General features: G+C 45.8%; 1 long non-coding RNA gene across 1 annotated transcript; it reads left to right on the top strand.

Moving 5' to 3' along the window:
* Positions 1 to 3,175: 3,175 nt before the first annotated feature.
* Positions 3,176 to 5,684, top strand: LOC148148400 (uncharacterized). Its single transcript, XR_015759059.1, has 3 exons — positions 3,176 to 3,335; positions 4,058 to 4,097; positions 5,495 to 5,684. It is a non-coding gene; the product is annotated as an uncharacterized LOC148148400 (long non-coding RNA).
* Positions 5,685 to 8,253: the final 2,569 nt, after the last annotated feature.

The following is an 8,253-nucleotide window of genomic DNA, read 5'->3' as shown; positions in this document are numbered from 1 at the left end:
ATAATCCCTTCTTCAGGAATTTGGAGGGTGTGCCAAGCAGGCTAAGATAACATGCAAGGAGGAGGGACTTGGGAGAGGGGCGTTGGGAATGCAATAGTTGGAAGAAGGTTAAGGTGTTAAATTATGACCATTGAGTTGAAGATCTTTACACATCTTAATTTTTTTTTCCCCCACAGTCAGGGGAAAGGTCTCTTGTCAGTGTAAACCCACTGGTGTTACATGAAGCTGGATGATAGAGTAAATCCCTTCCCACACATAGAGCAGGTGAACAGTCTCTCCCCAGAATGTCTGTGTCGATGAGTCTCCAGCTGGTCTGGGGATTTGCAATCCTTCTCACAATCCAGACATTTCCATGGTGCTGATCTCCTCACATACCTCCAAGTTGGATAATCTGTTGAATCCTTTCCCATAAACACGACATATTTATGGCTTCTCTGTCTGTGGATTTTTAACGAATGTTCACTGGATAATGTTAAATAATTTCTGCAGTCAGTTCAGTGGAACACTCACACTGTTGTGTGTGCGTGTGTGCGTCTCTGTGTGTGTCTGTGTGCGTCTGTGTGTGTGTGTGTGTGTGTCTGTGTGTGCGTGTGTGTCTGTGTGTGTGTGTGTGTATGTGTGTGTTTGTGTGTGTGTGTGTGTGTGTGTGTGTGTGTGTGTCTGTACTGGCACTTTACCACTCACAATGTTTTTTTGAAATCTTTGCTTCCAGACATACCAGATAAACATGTTCCCTTTATGTCCAAATGAATTAAGTGACTCTTTTGGATCTATATATCATGTTTGATTTGACTCAATCATCTTCAATTCTTTCAATCTATTTCTTTGTGAAATGATTTTCAAATATTATTGTGGTCCATACAGGGTAAAATCTCAGAACAAACAAAGCCAATTTCAGAAAGACATCCTTCCTCTATTCTATACCTCCTTCCAAAGAAATGATCCAATCACATCAAAAGATGCAAGAAGTCCCATCAAAAGCAAAAAGGAACCTTCCTGAATAAATCAGGTTGTTGTTCCAACATACATGAGACAATGTGTGCCCTGAGGTACAAACCTGTTGTGTGATGTACCTCGCCAACTGGTGGACAGTACAGTCCTCTATCCAGAAGGATGTTACACAAGAGATGATCCCCTTTGCTGCTACTGTACATCAGTGGGGAAGAAAGGGAATGGGGAAGGTTGTTGGCAATCAAGAATGCTGTTTTGTCACACATGTAGACAAGCTTCTTGTTGTTGAAGCAGCTTTCAACCAGGCAAGCGGAGAGGATTCTGTAACACACCGGACTTACGTCTTGTAAGGTGGGCAGTCCGGAGGGGAGTTGAGTGCTGCAAGACTTTTTGCGTCTGCCCTGATGTTGTATCAACTGTAGTTATATGGTTAGTTCTGTTCAGTTTCTGGTCAATATTACACCCCCGGAATGCTGCTCATGGAGGATTCAACAAGGGATACTCGGATTTTCTCTTGTTGAAGAGGGTCTTTGCCAGGCACGGGTGTGATACGGCTGTTACTTGCCACTTGTGCAGATTTTAGATCCTGGCCATGTCTTGCTACATATGGATGTGCATTTTTTTAGCTACGTTGAGGTTCAGGTTGTAAGATTGTCCTCAATGAGAACAAACCTACCAGCTCAGCGAGCAAATTTACAACCTGATCATGTGGATGTGTGCTACATCAGTATCGGAGCAGTTGAAAATGATGCTGAATATTGTCCAATCGTCAACCAACAACCCCGCTTCTGAAGGGAAAGTAACTGACAAAGCAGCTGAAGATGGTTGACCCTGAGACTCCATCCTGAGGAACTCCCCTCGAACTAACAAGGCCGGGATTCTCAAGGCCCACCTGCTTCACAAGTGGGACATGACACGTTTGAACAGGTTGATTAAAAACGTCACCAGCAGAAAAAAACAGGGATTCATGTAGACTGCTGTTTGTTTCAAAGATCACCTGAGGGTGAAGCTGTTATAAAGCTATCACCCAGGACACTGGGTCTGAAGGAGATGCACACAGGACTGGAATGGTTCACTCTGTTTCTCTGCTCACATTCCTGCCAGACCTGCTGACATTCCTCCAGCAATTTCTGATGTGATTTGGATGTGAGCATAAGAGGTACAGTTAGTAAGTTTGCAGATGACATCAAAATTGGAGGTGTAGTGGACAGCAAAGTAGGTTACCTCAGATTGCAACAGGATCTTGACCAGATGGGCCAATGGGCTGAGAAATGGCAGATGGAGTTCAATTCGGATAAATGCAAGGTTCTGGATTTTGGGAAAGCAAATCTTAGCTGGACTTACACACTTAATGGTAAGGTCCAAGGGAGTGTGGATGAACAAAGAGACCTTGGAGTGCAGGTTCATAGCTCCTTGAAAGTGGAGTCGCAGGTAGATAGGATAGTGAAGAAGGCGTTTGGTATGCTTTCCTTTATTGGTCAGAGTATTGAGTACAGGAGTTGGGAGGTCATGTTGCGGCTGTACATGACATCATTTAGGCCACTGTTGGAATATTGTGTGCAATTCTGGTGTCCTTCCTATTGGAAAGGTGTTGTGAAACTTGAAAGGATTCAGAAAAGATTTACAAGGATGTTGCCAGGATTGGAGGATGTCAGCTATAGGGAGAAGCTGAATAGGCTGGGGCTGTTTTCCCTGGAGTGACGGAGGTTGAGGGGTTAACTTACAGAGGTTTACAAAATTGTTAGGGGCATGGAAAGGATAAATAGACAAAGATTTTTCCCTGGGGTGGGGGAGTCCAGAACGAGAGGGCATAGGTTTAGGGTGAGAGGGGAAAGATATAAAAGAGACCTAAGGGGCAACCTTTTCACGCACAGAGTGGTACGTGCATGGAATGAGCTGCCAGAGGAAGTGGTGGAGGTTGGTACAATTGCAACATTTAAGACGCATTTGGATGGGTATATGAATAGGAAGGATTTGGAGGGATATGGGCCGGGTGCTGGCGGGTGGGACTAGATTGGGTTGGGATATCTGGTCGGCATGGACGGGTTGGACCGAAGGCTCTGTTTCCAGGCTGTGCATCTCGATGATTCTCGTCTCAGGTTTTCAGCATCTGCGTGAATCACCCTCAGGCCCCGCCCCGTGACGTCACGTATCCCTCTGCACATGCGTCCATTTTCCCGGCCAAGATGGCGGCTGTTCAACTCAGAAGTGCAAACCATTTACCCACAAGTTATTTTTCAAAGTGCTCGCTTCTCGCTGGAAGGCTTTATTCTTGGTCTGAATCCCTCTGTCCAGCTCCTGCAGCCTTACCGTCTGGAAAAGCGCGTCTCCCCATTTCCCACGGAGACAAACCCGGCACTGCGGCTGCACCGCCCTCGCCTGTAGTGAGTATAGAGGGTATTCATCACCGCGGGGAATGCTGGGTAGGTACTCCGCCATTGAGGACATGAACACAGAAGATTAATTCTGTTCATTAATAATTTTCTCTTTCCTGAATTCCAATCTTCTGAGATCCAAATAATCTTTGGAAGAACAAAATTGGCGGTTAGAAAAACATCTTAAAATTGGATGCATCTCTCAAATCTCTCAAATCATCTCTACAACATAATCTTGTTATTAAAATACGAGATCTCTCAAATCATTTTGTAAATTCCCGTCCTGAACTGATGGTGGTAGATTTTGGAAACTCCTTTAACAGGTGGATGTTTAATACTCAAGCCAAGAGATACATTTGTTTATTCTGAATGTCTCTCAAATGTTTCTTTTGTCATCTCATTTTACAAAATCGTAGAAGGAATGAAAACTGAAGTGTTTCTCTGATGCCAGTTTTGTGATAACTTCTCAGGTACAAGCTCCAGCCAGAGAGTTAACATGATTCAGAGGTGAATTTTTTTGTGCGTTCATCTATAATTCAATAGTTAACTTGCTGTGGTTCATTGGTTAGACCCTAGTGTGATCCCTTTACTGTGGATGTGAATCCATGCCCATGCATTATTCTGTTTCATCCCTGTCCTCCATGGCAATCTCTTTGTCATTGTCCAACCTGCGCTACCTTTAATAATGAGTATTTTAACTCTCTGTGACAGTTTATTGTTATTTCTTCCAGTTATGGTCAAACGAGAGCTTCATCACTGCAGGCCACTGAGGTATGTGCTGTTAATTTATTCCACTCGTATGTGTGGCCTCCCTCACATACATCACTCAGACCCTGCTATGCTCCTTTTTGCTTTCATTCTTCATGTTCCCTCTTACACACACTATTCCCTTCCCTGCTCATACACACCCGTACCTACCCCCCCATGGCCTTCCCCCTCCCGTCGCCTTCCCCTCCCGTCACCCTTCTACCCCCGTCACTCTTGTACCCCTGTCACCCTTCTCGCCCCCGTCACCCTTCCCCCTACCCCGTCACCCTCCTCCCCATTGCCTTCCCTCCCCATCGCCTTCCCACCCGCGCCTTCTCCCCCATTGCCTTCCCCCATTGCCTTCCCACCCCATCACCTTCTTCCCCATCGCGTTCCCACCCCATCGCTTTCCCACCCCCATTGCCGTTCCCCCATCGCCCTTCCCCTCCATCGCCTTCCCAATCGCGCCTTCTCCCCATCGCCTTCCCACCCCATCGCCTTCCCACCCCATTGACTTCCCTCCCTATCGCCTTCCCACCCCCCATCGTCTTCCCACCCGCGCCTTCTCCCCCATTGCCTTCCCTCCCCATCGCCTTCCCACCCCCATCGCCATTCACCCCCATCGCCTTCCCACCCGCGCCTACTCCCCCATCGCCTTCCCACCCCATCGCCTTCCCACCCTATTGCCTTCCCTCCCCCCCCCACATGGCATGGAGACCAAGTCACCCTCTGGGACAGGTGGAGAGGGAGGCAGTGGGGAAAGGGGGAGAGAGAGAGAGAGAGAGAGTGTGAGGGACAGGTTGTGGTGAAGGGGGGATAGTGGTGAGAATAAAACCCAGTGAGAGAACAAGACAAAGATAATGAAAGTCAGAAAGCAGAATAAACAAATACCTGGTGGGGGGGGAGACATAAGGACAGAGAGAGAGAGAGAGAGAACTAACAGGGAGAGAGAGAGAAAGGAGCAGACGGAGGGAGAGGGAAACGGCCCAGGGAGAGCGAGAGGGAGAGTGATAGAGAGATTGGGAAAGACTGAACGATTAAATAATTCCAGGAAAGAGAGTGAGGAGGCAGAGAGTTGTAGAAAGGAAATCTCCGGGGGAACGTGAACAGGATCGAGATGGGAAGGATGGAGAGAGATGGGGATTGAAGGAAAGATGTAGGGAATGGAGAGAGGGAACACGGGAATGAAAATGAGAGCTGCAGTGAGTGACGGAGGCAGTATCATCTGTGGGATCAGACTGTGCACCAACTCCCTCTCTGCCCCTTTGTATCCCCCCCTCCAGCCCAGAGCTCACTACTCATGGAAAAATCACAGAGACTGCCTGAACCCCACAATTCTTTTCCGTTTGTGTCTGTGTCTGTGTGTGTAAATGAACAAGGAGACAGGACAGTTTCTGATTATTCTCTCTCTCTGGTTCCAGCTCTTGTCTGATGATTCTTCACGGCAGAATGATTGGATTCTCTCTGTCTCTGCATCGTCCGAGTTTCAGCTTCCAGATCAAATCTCCTCCTCAGGGGGAGATACTGTTGTAATGTAGGCCCCACTGCAGGTAGTTGAGACACTGCAAGATCCCACAAGGAGCATTACTCTGATATTAGAACAAGTCTTTGGATCGAGAAACAAAGCTCACACACTTCAATAATTGCAGTCCGAGACAAAATCTGAATCAGTAGTGTCCTTTATTTTACTCTTGCAAGTGGGTGTGATGTCCAGTGTCTATGCGAGAAGGGACATACACACCCCAAATTCAATTAATACACAATATTTGTATAATTTGGTTTCTTTTGTTTTTCATTTCTCCTCCCCTGTTTACATCCTCCACTTCTCTAAGACCGGCACCCATTACTCCTGTTTATCTCTTGCCTTATCCGGCCTTTGTCTGTGACAGAATGCTTACATCTGGCCTCACAATGCCGTTTGACCTCATCCCGCTGTAGGTCATTGTTAGGCATATTCTTTCTTCACCATTGTCTACTCCCTCCATCTGTACCTTCCCCTACCATACTGACCCTTATGACCATTTTAATTGGGGTTTGTTCCTGTGTCTTTGTAAAAGTGGGAAACAGATGTTTATACCTACTTTTTGTACAGGCGTATCTAGCTTAACTTCCTCCCCTGACAGCATCTTATCTATTCGCCTGTAATATCTACCATTGTTTTGCTGTCACGTCTCATTCTTGCATACAATTTTAGCTAATACAAAAACAATTATGTATTTCCTCCACATTGTTTCCATTCTAGTTGACTCAGCTCTTGGCTGAAACAATTACGCACTGGTGTGAGTTCATTTACTTTGTATAAGTAATTAGAATTGCAGAAGTAACACTATTTTTCCCACATCCCACAATTTCCCCTTTTTCTTTAATTACCATTTGTTATCTTCTGCACTTTTTCTTTTAAGCATCGCCCCCGAAACTCGCAAGCATCATTCTGGAGATTTCATCCATCTTGGTCTCACTCATCTCCTCATTATTTAGTCGATAAAGTTCCTCTGCCTGATTCCCTTTTAGGGGCATCTGTTTCATCAAGGCTGTTTCATTCAGTATTTGGGTGAGCCCTCGTATTCAGGGTATGATACAACAGCCAATGGCCACCAATACCCCGACTACTACTATCAGGGAAGTAAAGATAGAAACCACCCCCTTCCATTTTCTAAACCATCTTTTCCTTCTCAAATGCCAGGGTAAATGGAATTGCCAATTGTACAATTGCACATATCCCTCCCCAATCCGGAGGTAGGGTGGGTCTCAATACTTTGCCTCCACAGTACCACCACAGATCCGCTCGAGGAACCTTTAGCGCTGAGTAGTTCCCTCCCTTCTCCGTTTCGGTAACATTCTTAATCTATGTACATAATTTCAGCTCCCCCCAAATCTCTCGACCGATTTCTACCTCGTCTATGCACACACGATGTGTGATTTCCAACTGCGGTGGAAAATGTGAAGGAGACTTTTGCATCTTTCTTCTCCAAGGGAGGGAACATCAGAGATAGGGAGGTACAATTCCTGTCATTCCATGCAGTCTCATCCTGATAGAGGGCTATCATATATTTCATGCCCTTCCTATCCCAAATGTTTCATTTAATTGTATCTCATAGGTGCCCCCCCCAGAATTCCTTCGTGCCTTGTGGTTTTCTTTATTGTTAGGTATATTGGGTTACACTTTTTATTGGGACAATCGCGAGCTGGTCGGAAGGGGGCCCAGTGTACTGTGACGAGACCATTATACCAAGTACCATCCCCAAAGCCATCCCCATAGGACTTAAGATGTATCTCTGAGCTGCGGTACTGTCTCTGATTATCTAAATCCCCACAATTTACTAAGCTGCATGCATCAGCGTCTATTACTTGTGGATTATCAGACTCAGGAACCGCTAATAATACATATGAAAATGATATTTGACAAAATCCCTCATAAGCATTCCCAGTATTCTAAACATCATGCTGAGGCATAAAAAGACTTAATATACAACCTTACAGAAATAATCCCCCGATCGCATCACCACGGTGTAATCAGTTACTCAAAGTCTCTTTAGTCTGAGTTTCAGCGGGTCTTGAATTGATTCAGCTGTCCAGACTTCTTCCTCAACTGGAGAGTCCACTGGCCCTTTGATCCGAGTGTAGTGAGTCCGCCATCCTTATTGCCGTCTCGGTAGTCAAGAGCCTGATGTGGCCCTTCCCAGTCCGGCTGCAATTTAGTCTCTATCCATGATTTTACTAAGACCCAATCGCCCGGCCGGATGGGATGAACGGTGAATTCAAAGGGTGGAGTCTGTGCCAATAAACCCTGTTTCCTGAGGAAAGACAAAGAGGAGGACAAGCCCAGTATATACTTCTTTAAAAACAAATCTTTAGTTTCGGGAATTGGCAATTCTCCATTCGTTCCCAGATAAGGTAATCCAAATAAGGTTTCATAGGGGGATAGTCCCAAATCTTTCCTTGGGACCGTTCAAACTCGTCAGAGAGCTATAGGTAAACATTTGGTCCAAGGGAGTCTGGTTTCTACTTTCAATTTAAAGAGCTGTAATTTGAGTGTTTGGTTCGTTCTTTCTTTTCCTGAGGATGGCAGGTGCCATGGAGTATGGAACTCCTAGGAAATTCCCAACCGTTTCGTTATCCCCGTAACACTTTGGAGATAACATGAGTTCCTTGGTCAGAATCTATATTGTTCACGAGCCCA

The sequence above is a fragment of the Chiloscyllium plagiosum genome, unplaced genomic scaffold, assembly GCF_037043375.1.
Source record: "Chiloscyllium plagiosum isolate Xiang-an unplaced genomic scaffold, Cpla_swu_hap1 HiC_scaffold_13, whole genome shotgun sequence".
Taxonomy (NCBI): Eukaryota; Metazoa; Chordata; class Chondrichthyes; order Orectolobiformes; family Hemiscylliidae; genus Chiloscyllium; species Chiloscyllium plagiosum.
This window is presented reverse-complemented; position numbering and strand designations above follow the sequence as displayed.